This window comes from Pseudochaenichthys georgianus, chromosome 23 (assembly GCF_902827115.2).
Source record: "Pseudochaenichthys georgianus chromosome 23, fPseGeo1.2, whole genome shotgun sequence".
Lineage (NCBI taxonomy): Eukaryota > Metazoa > Chordata > Actinopteri > Perciformes > Channichthyidae > Pseudochaenichthys > Pseudochaenichthys georgianus.
In genome coordinates, this window is record NC_047525.1 from 3,190,914 (window position 1) to 3,206,355 (window position 15,442).

Consider the following 15,442-nt stretch of genomic DNA (forward strand, 5'->3'; position numbering starts at 1 on the left):
CTCAAGTCGAGTTTCTCCACCTGGAGATATTCTCACTATTTCACTTTTGTCGAGCACAAAGAAAAGAACGTTTTAGTTAAATGTAAGTTGTGTCCTGGCGGGTCAAAGAGCCTATCTACTGCCCAAACCAGTAATTTCAAATCTCTTAAAACATCTGCAGAAACAACATGCTGGGATGAAGCTAGTAGCTAACACCACAGAGACTCAGCCGACGCCACTCCACCTCCACCTGCACCGAAGCAGTAGCGGCTGGATTTTAACCAAGGGACTACTAGCCAGGGAAAAGTCGATAAAGCCATTGCACGGTATGTTGTAGAACACATGCAGGCTATTGCTACAGTGGAGTCACCCGCTTTCAGGGAGCTAGTTAGCATGATAGCATGTCCGGGCGGCACACAGCATATGGGACGGAAAACTTTTTCCAACTACCTGGAGAAAGAATATACAAAAATGTAAAGCCAGCTAATATCGATGCTATCCAGATTGCTTATAATGCATGTCAAGTTGATCAATAGATTGTATTATTCTCCAATGCAATAACAGTACTGACATGAAGGCTAAGGGCATTAATATAATGGGAGCCTTTTTTTAAAGTAACTAAAACGTTACTTTTCACAGTAACGCATTACTTTTTGGTGTAAGTAATCAGTAAAGTAACTGAGTTACTTTTGAAATGAAGTAACTAGTAATGGTAACTAGTTACTGGTTTTCAGTAACTAGCACAACACTGGATGTAAACAACAATCTTAATATTTATTCATCAATCAACCACATCAATAACATTGTTTTTAAAACAATAAAATGGTCATGTCTGGCAATGATTTACTTGTGTGTTTCACCACAATACAAGTAAAAGGCCACCACAAGGGTGTATGTCTTGATTCTAGAGCGTTGGGTTAGTCTAACATGAAAAGCATGGACAACAGAACAAGTTATGCAAACGGTTATAACATACAGTATTAAGAAATCATACAACACAACCATTTTTTAATGATTTAACTATGTATATTAAACATGTACATTATATGTGTAAATCAAATATAACAATGTATAACAATGTATTATTTGGTTTTGAGAACAACAATGAGGTGATTCACCAAATAAACTATTTGATGTTTATCTCAATGTCCCTAATTATACATCCTAAAAGACTGTGCATTGTACATGTTGATTTAAGTACTTCAATCAATCAGGTTAATAGCTGGAGATCAAAAAGGAAATATAACTGACAAAGCAATTAAAGCAAGGAATGCAAAAGAAAGCTGTTATTGGCCTGCGGTGTAACAGGTGCAGTCATATTAAGTTAATGACAGGTACATCCTATAAGAGATCGAAAATAATAATGATGATGCATAGGCATCCCATTCTGGGACAAAGGGAAAGACGTCCTGCTCTTGGACAATCATGTGCTCACCAAGTTGTATGGTAACCAGCAAGATATACTTGGACATTTAGGAATTTACATTCTCGTGTTTCAAAAAGGATCAAAAGTGAATGGTTCATTGCTCAGGATGCATTCCAGGGAGGCTGAGCATTTTGTTCAATTTAAGTTGTGTACAAGTGAAATATTTGGCCTGATGCTGCGGCATAGGGAACAGTCATATGGTCAACATGTTCAAGTGTGATTTTCCATTGAGGAGTATGAATACAATCTCTAAATATAAAGTCAGTAAAGTATTTACATTTCTGATAGCACATCAAGTCTTGGCGGATATTCGTGCTTGAGAGCAGCAGCAATCTGGGGAAATGCAGAGAAACAAGAAAGAGGGGCAGATCAGAAACCACATTTGAGGTTTTTGAATATACAATGTATGTTAAGCATTAATTAATACAAAAGTAACAGCAACATGTCTAGGTTGAGGCTAAATCAACAAAGATACTGTACATTAATTCATAAGTAAATTACCTAAATGATGTTTCCTTCTTCATCCTCACTGGTGTCTGGACTGCTTAGGCCACTTTGACTTTCCTCTTCATGTAAGAAAGAAGCATCAGGACCGAAAGCAGTCTTGAACTGCTGCAGTACCACCTGCAACCTCTCCGACGCCTCAGCATGCTTCCTTCTTAGGGTGCACCCAAGTCCTCCATTCCCCTTGTCTACATCTGAAAATACACAAAATATTGTTATATGGACATACTATAAAGTAAGATTGCTTCACGAGGCCAGAGCACTTCAATGGAGTATATTCTCTCCCATGTACATATAAAGATGATTGTCACTGTCATGGGACATCATTATGTCAAATGGCCGGGTCGAATGGGCAAAGGCCATTATACTCCATCCAATTTCTGTGACCAAGAATGATTTGGGCTGACTTTTTTTCCTAACTCATACTTTACAAGGTAGGTTACGTTTTGCTTTCAACTTACCTTCCTCAGCCACCTTATTTTTTAGAGCAACTGCCATGTTCTGCAACCATGTGCAATAGGGGTGTAACGGTATCCGTATTCGTCCCGTACCGTCACGGTTCGGACGTCACGGTTCGGCACATGCAGTCACACGGCGAATACGCCTTTTTTTTTACGAGTGGGAACAAAGTAATTCAGGGCAGTATCCACTACACTATTTATAATCCAGGGGGCGGTATTGCGCCTAAAAGCTGTTTGCCAGCCACCCTTAAACAACAAATGAAGAACAAGAAGAAACACAACAACAAAACGAACTAAATACAAGAAGAAGAAAAGTTAGTATGGCGATTTCAGATAACACACAGAAGCTAGAACCCACCTGCTTCTTTTAAATCAGCTGTGTGGGAACATTTCGGGTTCCCTGTGGACTACAATAACGATGAGGTGTGCGAGTGGTGGATCGGACGAGGACGGTGTGTCGGCGTTGTTTGATAGCGGTGCGGTATGCTAATGGTAACACACGCCAAACATGCTAAATCATATCAGAAGGCATCACCCAGATTTGCCAATCACCGGAGCCCGGTGAAAGACAACAGCTGTTCAACAGCTGATCCCCGCTGTTTTTAAGAAGCCAATAGACATGAAAGCCGTGAAACCAAAAATAAATAACGGAAGCTTTTGGCATATGTTTTTCAACGACTTTGCGCTCTTGAAACACTTTCTTATTATGTATGATGTAATATTTTCAAGACATTTTTTTTTGTTTTACAGCTTGATGAAACCTTTTAGTTTGGCATCAGCCATTATAGATAATATGGCCATCTGAGTGTACTGTGTATGGTTTGTTTTTAACTGTTTAATACAGTTAATTATTCAAAATGTCAGAGTTCTTTATTTTTAAACTGAAACTTGCACTACTGTTCAAACATAAATAACAACAAACCTGGAATTATGCATTTGGGACTTTTTTTTGCTTTTTTGTTGTTGTACCGAACCCGTACCGAACCGTGACCTCCAAACCGAGGTACGAACCGAACCGTGATTTCTGTGAACCGTTACACCCCTAATGTGCAATGCTGCGCCATCTCCAACAATAGGATGCCTTTCTCCTCTTGCAATCTCCGTGTAAGCATCACTTGATCCAGTATCTTTTTCTTGGCTGTAAAGTTAGCTAAAATCCAATCACAGTTATGTATGTACACATGACTCACATTTTCATTATAGCACAACAATATGTTTAAAACTCCAAACATGTACTTTCAAAATAATCAAATGTATACACAATAAGAAAACTTAAGATATACCCTTAAACTAAATAAACGTTCTAACACTCTACATGATATGTGCATAACTCAGCAAGGTATACCTTCATATAACAGAACTTCAAATGAATTATTATGAAATATCTGAAAACTGACCCATGCCATGAACTTCCCACGGCCACAGCGCGGATATGATGCTCCCTCCAGAGGGGGAATGCTCCAGCGCAGCAACATCTATGCCTCTGGCAGAGTCGTGTACCAGCTGCTTGTACTTCAGTATCTCCTGGTTAAGGCGCTTTTTGTCGTCTGCAAGCTTCCTTCGAAGTCGATGGCAGAGCTTGCTGCTGTCTGAAAAAGACATGAGGTAGAGGGATAGGGATATGTGACTAACTATATTTGCAAGTGCACAAAATATATATAATTCAGTAGGTTGAATCTGCAACCTAAAACATTATATTGTATACCATTATGTCGGTAAAGGGATTGCTTCCGCTGCCTCACACTTAGGTAAAGCCCCTCAATGCTTTGCTGCAGTGCTGTTTGAAGGATGTCTTCAGAAGTACCCGATGTTCCTGTAGAAATAATATTGGCAGTCAAATGTACTGTTACACAACACGTAACGGTTTTGAGAAACAAAGTTGTGCAACATATTTAACACCTTTTAACACAAATTGATGGTACTATGGAAACTGGAACATATCAGAGATAAACATGGACACATAGTTGGCTTGCTATTGCTTGAAGATTATGTCCCCGTCTACTGAAATCCAGTGAGGGTCCCATTACGTGGCATGACAAATCAGCCTTATATCATTGGCTGCTCTTTAGGATCAAATCTGTCGATTCAAACCGTCATGGACAATGATGTGTAGCTGGTGTTATCTCGTCGTGCTTACCAGGTGCCCATTCCTTCAAGTCGACACCATGTCACCTGAGACACAATGTAGCTCCGTCTTGAGTTCCTCAAGACTTGCAGTCTCTTCCAGGAGCCTCTTACTAGTCTGATAAACAGTAGACAATGGACATTTATCAAGTTTAAAACTTGCTATGATTAACAACAAGCCATGTGCAAATGACAAAGGACACAACAACACCTTTAATAGGAGGCTCACCTTCACATATCTTGTGGAACGTGCCTGATGGAGGGTGTCACTTTTTGTCCTGTTCCATCCCATAGCATGCACTGTGAGCATGTCCAGTCGTGCTTTTGAAAGCAATAATGAGGTTATGATGTGTCATCTAAAAAAGTATGCAATAATAGGGCAAGACCTTCCACTCACCTGCTTTGGACATGTATTTTGTTGTCAGGGCACAACGGGACAGGTAGCTGCTGACCTGCTCCACCTCTTCCCCGGCGGTCACCCTGCTCCCTCCTGGTTCTTCCCACTCCATATAATCTGATGGTAATAGGTTGCTGGAATGTTGTGCAAAGAGGCTACATACTACTATACTAAACAGTATAGCTTAGATATTTACTACTTCAGTATTATAAATATAAAAAATATAAATGTACGTGATACAAAAACATTTCACATACCTCGCATTTGGTAGCATGGGCTCGAGCATGCATTACACTGAGGAATGGCTTCATGGTGGTCAGCTCCTGGAGAGCAGGAAGGACACTTGCAGCTTTCTCCATGTACGGCCAGTACTTGCAAGCCACATCCATGGCGAAGAACTTGGCTTTGGCTGGCATGAGTTCCTTTTGAAGATACAGGGGGTAGGCGAATATCTCCCCCCTGTACATATTTAAGGCCTTCAAAAGAAACCCATGGCGACATACAGCCACCTCCATCCCTTCTTCATCCAGCTTAGAAGCCCTCCTCGACGTCTCCCTCGCTGCTGTCCACTGGGAGTCCCCACATGGGCCTCCCAGTGGGGAGGCCCATGTGTACATGTGTACAGCCCATGTGTACATTAGATCACGACACATCAGTTCAAAACAATGGAATCACCATCTACACCATTTGTTCTAATTATCTGATTTTGGAGTAGATGGTAAGGAGAAGTAGCTGCATTTGAAGAAAGTCAGGGTCGGATATACATGGCTATTTTTGTGATATACCTATAAGGTAAAATTACGAATAAAAACTTGCATTTTTCAGTGATCTCTGTATTTTGTCGACAAATGCAGCCACCGCGCTGTCTTCTGCTACAAAGAGCCCATTCAAAAAGGCGCTGCCATCAGAACTGAGAAAAAAAAGATTAGCAAATATATCCATGAAATATAAACAGTAATCAAAAAAGTTAAATAACAACAATGTAAAAATAGCACCTTCCACTTCGCCGAAAGCGATATAGCTTCCGGTTTCCATCGGCAGAAACACCCAACATCTCCGGCGTGCAGGCAGGGCAGATGAAAGGAGCACCGAGCAGAGCTGCTCTTCCTCATACAAGGCATAGGAGAACTCCAGAAAGCTGTGCTGCAGTGCATCTCCGTTCACAGGTCCAGACTGGAAGATAATTACATATATTGCTGTGATTTTGTCTATTTACGGAAATGTTATAATGTATAATATGGTAAAGAATATTTACACTTACTCTTCCTCCACACTTTGTGCGATGCTCCAGCAGCTTTGCAAAGGCCTGTCTGGAGAATCCCGGAGAGATGACCTTGAGCGCTTCAAAGGAGCTCAGGAGGTCCAAGGTGTAAAGTGTGGCCAGTATCCACTTTTAAGGAGGACTTTCAAGTCGGGGTCCACTGCTGCTGGCAAGTTTGACAGACATATAGTGGCAGATGCAAGTTATAACGCCCTTGGAACAAGTAAATAAACATAATTAAGACACACTTTACAACAGTTCCATCTACAAATAGTCAAAGATTAACAGATATTACATGAAGGTTTTACTCCAATTGGAAGCACAATGCCTCAGCCCACAACAGTAAACATATAACAACAATTCAATATAAATCCAAATATATATATATATTTGTTTACCATTGCTGGTAATTAAAATCACTGGTTTGCCTGGTACCACAGTGAAGTGTTTGCCATTACAGGAGCGGTTGGGTGCCTTCACAGTTGGCAATATGCAAGCTGTCACAAAAAAAAAGAATAGCACTGATTACCATTGTATGCTGGCCGAAGAGACATGTGAACATCAACATGCATGTTTGAGAGAGCATACCTTGGTCATGGGTCTCATATCCACCTTCCACTCTAACAACACACGTTGTTGGACTAATTGGTTTTAAAAACCCATTTATTAAACTGTCCCTGTTGTGGAGTGGCTGTTTCTTGTGATGAAGTCCATCACAGTCTCCACAGAACCACTCCTCGGGGAGACACTCGCTACACCTTGGGAGGAAATACAAAATGATTCTAATATCCTAGAATTACTTTCATTTTCATGTGGGTTCTCTCTAGGTATCCAGTTTTCTAACATCCCAAAAGTCATGCATGTTAGCTGAAATAGCAGGGCACTGAGCATTAATACTGAAAAATTACAATTAGGTAAAGTAATTTAAATAAAGGTAAATGTTATCTCACCTAATAACAGAGGCCACATAGGGGATGACCAACAGCCTCTTTTTCTAGAAGGCATTGTAGCTGGTGTGGTCTTGCTTCTTTCCAGCGCTCTGAGGCTTTCTGCTGCCGAAAAGGCCAGGATGAGGCAGCGCTTTTTTGAGGCTCAGGAGGAGGACATGAGGAAAGAATGTCAGAGAGTCTCTCCATATTCTTTTCTGTGAACAGAATGGGAAACTTTAACTGTAAATGACTATATTTAAGATGAACACTAAAAATCAAGGATCATTTCTTTGCTCAGTATGGAACTGGCCAATATCTTTACTGAATTACATTCCTCGTTTGAGTCCTGAACTGTCAGTTGTGTATAAGGTTATTTTCTCTCACGAACACAATTTATTTTAATTTTTGTGATTTACCAAATTCGTGTTGTGCTGAAGGTTCAGTACGCAGAACCTCCACACTGGAAGACTGGAAGCCCTCAGTCGGGGAGGGGGGATGTGACTGTAAAACATCCCACAGAGGGTTAACAACAGATAACTGATGATTTGTATTATCTACCTATTGTTTAAAAGCTTGTGAAATTAAATGAAGCATAGCTCTTATGACACCACAGTGGGAATGTCTCCGACTGTAGTGTCACTATGCGTTTATATTAGGGCCGGGACTTTAACGCGTTAATTAAGATTAATTAATTACACAAAAATTAACGCGTTAAAAAAATTAACGCATTTTAATCGCACTTTAATCGCACTTATTTTTGCACAGCGGAACGTTTCTCACTGGATGAGTTTCAGGCGTACCGATTATACTGGAGCACCAACTAACGTTCATGACTTCAGCATGGGACTTCAAACAACAACAAACCACGGTGAACAATAGTCAAACATGAACGAACAAGCTGATGAGACCGCTTTGGTCGGCCCCGTGGATGGGACATTTTGTTTTAAAAAATGGACGGATGGAAGTGTCGATAAGAGCACGGTTGTGTGCAAATTATGCAAAAAAGAATTTGCATATCACCGCAGCACATCAAGCCTAAAGTATCACCTAAATCAATGCAAAGCATGTAGCAGCTAGCGTGGACGTTAGCCCGACTCCGAGTGCAAGGAACCACACCCTGACCCAACCCACACTCAACCAGATGACTGGTTTCAGGGCCAGGATGAGTCAGTCCACGTCTGAGAAAATAACCAGCTCCCTGGCTCACTGCATTGCACTCGACTGTAGACCACTTGGAGTAACATCCATGTGAAAATTGCTTCTCACTGTTCTCAGGTCAAATATGTATATTTGATTAAAAATGCGATTAATTTCGATTAATTAATTACAAAGCCTCTAATTAATTAGATTAATTTTTTTAACCGAGTCCCGGCTCTAGTTTATATATTTGAATTATTGTAGACCCTCAACAAGCAATTACTGTGTTTTCATTCAATTCTCCAACCATTTATTTAGTAAATTCATAAAAATCCCTCCCTCTCGGCTTGCCACGTCCGACACAGCCCCTTTTAGGGGACTGTAAAGTGTCTCCTACAGAGCGTGCCCGTTTCCTCTCCTCCGCTGCTTTCTGTGACCAAGTAACAACTCATGTAAGGTTGATGTTGCTGATAAACTGATACCATATGACAGTGGACAAATAAAAAGGAAATTCATTCTCTTGAAGAACATTTTTGCTTCAAGTTTTTCCTACCATATCCAACTAATGAAGTAAAACAAGTTGAACAAGCTTTATTTAGTAAGCCTCTGCCCCCCATGTTGTAATGATGAACCGTTTTGCAAAGGCCCTATACATTGATCCAAAATCCAGTTACTCTTGGCCTGTTCAGCATTGTTTGGATAACAGATAGTGCCAAATTCAAGTAGGAAATGAATGAGGTCATATGGGTTAAAACACCAACCTTAGCTTCAGCTAGCATGTGTTCATGCTTCAGCTTAAGAGCCATGCGTTTCCCTTCTTTGGATGTGGGATTATTGGGGTGTGGGTTGTGTTTTGTTGCCATTGCAACACAGCCAGCCAGCCAGACAGACAGACACAACAGATATGCAAACAAACAGCTGCTGTATGAGACAGACAGAGATAGTGAGACAGATTGTAAGATTGAGATGGATAGATGAAGAAATAGATAATGAATGATAGAAAAAGATAGAGACAATAACTATAAGAAAGCTAGGTAGATAGACAGAGAGATAGGTTGAGTTTGGCTCTTAAAAGTGCCGTTGGTTTTATGATGGTGTAGATCAGTGTATGGGTTTGTGGTGTGGGTACAGGAGCTGCAGGAGAGAACAGAACAAGTGAATTATGTAGTGAAACTAGCTTTTTTTAAATGCACATTGTGACGGTTTAACTAGTTTAGACAGACTGAGTTCATTTACGTGTTTCCTGTTTCATACGCGTAACAAGCACATGGACGTGCACATGGACTATGCCCCTCCACCAAACATATATTAAAATGTCGACCAGCGTTAGTACTGTCATGTGTAAAACAAAAGCGATTAAGATAACGTATAACTCACACTTTAACACCGACGTATGCAGCCGTAATTAAGACAAATATTTTTCACACACCACTTATGAGCTGATATAAATGTAGCTAAACTAGTTTAAGCTTATGTTGAACGTGAGCTAGCTAGCTAGCCGCCCGCAAGAATTATTTCATATTAATGTTGCTTTGCTGATTATGGCGAAGGCATTTCTCAGACTTAGAACAGTTCATTATGTATGATGAACCATGCGAGTGAAGGCTTAAAAAAATCCCCAATTATTAAATCTAAGCAAAACATGCATCAGACTTTAGTGACACAACTTACTTTGTCAGAGGATGGATTGCAATGCCGGTGGCAGCGGTCTTTGGCCAATAGGTGGTTCTCTGAATTATGTAATTTCCTGTACCGATTATACAATAAAATATTAATACATTTCCTGTATTTTGACACGATAACTCTTTAATAACCTAAGTAGCCTACGGACAAAAACAAAAAAGTATATATTGCCTTATAAAATACAGAAAAGTTTAAACATCTAGCATGATAATAATAAAAAAAGACTAATGATATCTTAAACCAAAATAAATAAAATGGAAAATTAACCGACAACAACAATTTAACATAAATAAAACAAGGATTAAAACAAGGATAAGTTTGAATCAATGTTGTGTAAAGTACCCGTTATGGTTAAAACATTTTTTGTATTATTTTTATTTTTTGAAAATAATACAGCTTCCGGCTTACCGGGACACGAAGAGGAGACACGAACAATTCTTCCACTTGAAATGCGTTTAAACTGTGTCAGAAAGATGTTTAATCGGTTAATTTAAATTGTTTAATAATTGGTGTTTAATACTGGCAACTTCTAATTGTTGGAAAAACGAAAACGTTCCCAATCGAGACGCCCCATAGATCATTTTGGGGGGGGGGGGGGGGCGTTCGATCCAGCTTCGATTCCGTAACCTTGACGCACTGCCAATCCAACATCCAATCCCGACTTGAAGTTTAATCACGTGGACTGTAGTCCTAAACGATAGCTGGGGATTATGGGTAGTGTTAGAGAATATTCTCTTATTGTCTGTGCAGGGGAGCATTTTAGTCTTTCACATGGGTCTGCTGCAACTTAGAGCAGGGCATAGGTCAAAGGTCCCGCCTTCCTGTTGGGGGAAGTGTGGCCAACTGCGCAGATGACGTTAACAGACTTTCTTTGTCTCTGAAACATGTGTTATTAATTATGATTAGAAAGGGCGCAAACAGAGGCTCCTCCTGGACCCGCTGGGTAGATTTGCGCTGTGTTTTCTGTGTATTCTTCAGTGATGTCTGGGGATTTCTCACAGCATGTTGTAAATGCCTTGGACTCACTCACGGCCGTTGGCTCTCAATTAAACTCAGTGTTTTGATATAAAGCGGACTCCAGCCTCCATTTCTTCCATCAACATTGCTGAAAAGAAGTTTCTCTCACATATTGGCGTCACGAAACAGGACACCAAAAGATCTTCAAGGGCTGGTAAGTTCAATTCTATTTTGAGATTGTCTTACCGGCGTTTGGGATCAAAGGTGTATCAAAATTACCTGAGAGAACTGAGCTGCTGCATTTTTTTTGGGTTTCTCTACTCATTTACATCTGGAGGCTAATCATAACCTCGGGAATCGGTGTCAAGGGGACGTTGTCCTGGCCAATTTCCCCGTGGTTGTTGCTGGGACATGTGTTTACGAGCAATCACGGCCTATGTGAAAACTATGAGAATATTTGGGGCTAATAAATAACCCCTAGGAATATCTAATTTCATCGATTTCCTCTGTGTGTGATTCTTGGAATTAAATCACCAGGCAATTACACACAACAAATATTCGGAGAAACTTTTAAAGGGTGCACCAGCAAAGTGGATTTTCTGAATTAAAAGCAATGTCGCAAGATTTGTATTTAAACGAATCGCCGAATTTAGGAGTTTTCAGAGGATAATTAAAGCCTAAATCAACAGCATTTCTGCGGAGGTGCTGATTCTCCGCCCCCTGTGGAGAACAGCATGCAGAGAGAGGAGCATATAGCATTATTTCCGCGACTATTACCATTTTTTAACTAAAGAAAGTGGTCAATGCGTGGTATGAGAATGTTGTATGAATTGCTGAATTTGGCTGTGTTTGCTGATACACAACATTATGAGTAAAGAAGGCTCTCATAATTAAAACCCCCTCTGAAAGTCTCCCTAATTCGGATTAAAATAGGCTGGAAGAGTTTTTGTCAGGCTGAGTTGTTGAGAGTTTTTATGTTTGTTTGTCTAATTGCAGTGTTTGTTTTATTGTACTAACGTTAAACATGGGTAATACTGTCTCCACAAATGAGTCCGTTGGTAAGAGAAAGAATGATTCACGCACCAAGACACTTACAAAAAATCCTATTACAGACAGCCATTATGGGCACATGTTCTCCCCTAATATGCCGTCAGGAATTGTCGGAAGAAGCTTGGATTGGAACAAAGTTATGCCGTTCACATCGTTACTTTGTGAGCACTCACAACAGACTAGTCAGAAAGGACAGATTCTGTTTGATTGGCCGTTAACGGGCACTTTTGACATGGCCGTGTTGTGGCAGGCATTCAAATTAATTGAACAGGAGGCGAATTGCTCCTGGGATGTAACGTACATGAAGGACTGCGTTAAAGCTTGGATGACTATTGCAGAAAAAAGAGGTTACGATGAGCGAAAAAATGAAAAGTCAGTTGGCACCGAGCGAGGCTCCATTGAACTCAAAGCTTTGATTGATCGAGTTTCTAAATGCGCAGCTACTTGTCATTTGCTTAGCCTAGAGGCTGCTTTTGATGTTAAATCAGAAAACATGTCCAGAATTAAAGAAAGACACGGAAAGGACATCGCAGCCATTGCGAAATCAGTCATGTACGATTGGCTGAAAAGACAAGGCAAATCTCCCAGCACAGCTCAGCTAATTTCCATTTTAACAGACGCTGGGCTGATAGAGAAAGAACAGGCAGTATCTCTCTGCACACAAATAATTCCCGCGATAGGACTCTCAAATTCCGGGGCAAGAAACTCCGATGATGATTTATTAATGTCAGCTGCAGCTATCATGAATACAAATAGGTTGACATATCAGGCAGGACAGTATAGAGAAAGTGAGCAGCAGGAACACAGTGCAGCGGACAGTGGAGAGGAAACGCCAGATAGCAGCCCATTACACACGCCGGCCTCTGGCTCCGCAACGAAAATGTTACACACTCCGAACACGCCGTACAGCACCAGTTTTAAGGACTATGTCCCTCATAAAATTATCACAAGACTGCAAACATCTCAGGATAATAATTCTGCTGAAGCTGTGACAGCACCGAAAATACTGATAGGAGAGATTCCAGTTTATAAGCCTTGGACACCCGCTGAGGTGATGGATGTCACTAATCACGCTCCAAGTCCGACTAAAAGCCCAGATGAGTATCTGTCGTGGTTGACTAATGTCTGCTCAGTTTATAACTGTTTGGTTCATGATGTTAAACAGCTGATAATCCTAACATATAAGGCAGATTGGCCCACGTGTAAAGAGGAATTCAAATTCCCTGCATGTACGGCTGCGGGTGACTGGCCTCCGACACAGACGCGTGATATGTGGATCCAGACTGTAGCTGCTATTGCAATCAAAGCATGCGCCAAAACTCACACAGATTTTTCACTGGTGACGGCTTGCGTACAGAACCCAACAGAAATAGTCCCAGAATTTCTCTAGCGCTTCATGACAGCGTGGGATAATAATGCGGGGGCTCCGTCGACTACTCTCCTGCCGGGGGTCCTGCCAGCTCCATGTCCTGTCCTGTTGGAGGTCCCGCCGTCTACTCTCCTGCCGGGGGGCCTGCCAGCTCCTTCTCCTTTCTCGTTGGAGGTCCCGCCGTCCACTCCCCTGCCGGGGGTCCTACCAACCCTAGGTCAGGTCTCGTTGGAGGTCCCGCCGTCTACTCCCCTGCCGGGGGTCCTGCCAACCCTATGTCCTGTCCCGTTGGAGGTCCCGCAGACTACTCTTCTGCCGGGGGTCCTGCCAACCCTGTGTCGTTGGAGGTCCCGCCGTCTACTCCCCTGCCGGGGGTCCTGCCAACCCTATATCCCGTGCCGTTGGAGGTTCTACCGGGGGCCCTGCCAGCCCCATGTCCATCACCTGTCTCGCCGGGGTTCCTGCCAACTCCTGGTCCACTTCCGTGGGGGATCCTGCCGAAGCCTGTCCGACCGGCTCCGGTTTCTGTCCGGCCGACACCGGGTCCTGCCCGGTCTCCGGAGCTGTCCCATCAGCGCTTTCCTGCCCGGCCTCCGGTTCCTGCCCGGCCTCCGGAGCTGTCCGGTCTTCGCCCTCGAGCCCGGCCCTCTGAGAGCCGGAGTCTTCACCCTCAATCCCGGTCCCCTGAGAGCCACGGCCTTCACCCTCGATCCCTGGCCCCTGAGAGTCACGGCCTTCGCCCTCGAGCCCGGCCCCCTGACTTTCCCGGCCGCGGTGGCCTTCGCCCCTCCATAACCCCCACCTTGGACTCTGTCTTGCCCCCGGGCCGTCCGCCCGAGTCCCCCTTCTCGGCTTCTACCTTACCCCCGGGCCGTCCGCCCGAGACCCGTTCCTGGTCCTCTGCCTTGCCCCCGGGCCGTCCGCCCGAATCCCCCTTTTTTGACTCTGCCTTACCCCCGGGCCGTCTGCCCGAGACCCCTTCCTGGTCCTCTGCCTTGCCCCCGGGCCGTCCGCCCGAGACCCCTTCCTGGTCCTCTGCCGTGCCCCTGGGCGGTCAGTTCAGTCCCGTCCTCCAGGCCCCCTCCACCCACCCTGGTGGCCCTAGTTTTGCGTCCCTCCTCCGGACCCCCTCCACCCACCCTGCTTGAGGTTTTGGACTTTTGTGGGTTTTTTTTTTAGGGACGTCTGGAATCCGTCCCTTGAGGGGGGGGTTCTGTCAGGATTCTCATGTTTTGTCACGTTTGTAGTTTTGTATGTCTGGTTATGGGTATTTTCCTCCTTGTATATTGTCTGGTCCTTTTCCCTGTGTTTTTCCTCCCGTCGTTAGTTCCCTGGTGTGTCTAGTTGTCTGATTGTTTTCACCTGTCACTCCTTGTGTGTCTCCTGTGCTCATCAGTGTTGGCCCCACCCCTGATTGTTCCCACCTGTGTCTAGTTACCCTGTGTTTAAATTCCCCTGTCTCCCAGTATTACATGTCGGTTCGTCTTGTGTCATGACTAGTTCGTCGGTGAGTGTTCTGTTTTGTCTTTGTTTATATCCCTAGCCCTAGCCTTGAAATAAAGGAGTTTTGGTCAGTTTATATCTGCATTTGGGTCCTGCTTCCAACATACACCGTAATACACAGTTGTCCTCTGCAGCTGTAGTCAGTGGCAGGGTCCCCAAAAAAAGCTAGGACCGGCCCTGGTCAGTGGGCTCCAAGGAAACTCTCCCTGGCTTTGAGATGAGGGAAGGAATCACTTGGCAGACACACGTTGTCCTCTGTACGGCGGAAATCCCCCAAAACCGCAGTACCTCTTCACACCACTGTTGCCTTGACAACGAGGCACAAGCATAATGTCAATATCTCCTCAGAGATGCATTCTTTGCACACTTCTTCTGTTCGCAGTGAGCAACTCTTCACCAACACACTGATTCAGAGAACCCAAAAGGTGGTGCAGAACTATCCAATGCTGCTGTAATCACATTCCAGCTACAGAGAAAAACTCAATTTAAATCTCTCTCCCAACGGGTTACAAAAATAAAACGGCTGAGTGTCTATATGGTCAGGAATGCTGAAACATGTGAATGTTAAAACAAATCAGATTCTTTACTCCATTAAAAGTAGTAAAACCACATTGTAAAATCTCTTTTTTATCTTTAGAAACCATGAGGAATGACAGTTCTCA

The 15,442-nt window shown here is 43.0% G+C and overlaps 1 long non-coding RNA gene across 1 annotated transcript; it reads right to left on the reverse strand.

Moving 5' to 3' along the window:
• Positions 1-1,232: 1,232 nt before the first annotated feature.
• On the reverse strand, positions 1,233-2,423 carry LOC117468382 (uncharacterized). The gene is made up of 3 exons (XR_004554484.2): positions 2,371-2,423; positions 1,907-2,103; positions 1,233-1,738 (listed from the first exon to the last, which is right to left on the reverse strand). It is a non-coding gene; the product is annotated as an uncharacterized lncRNA (long non-coding RNA).
• Between the last annotated feature and the right edge of the window lie 13,019 nt (positions 2,424-15,442).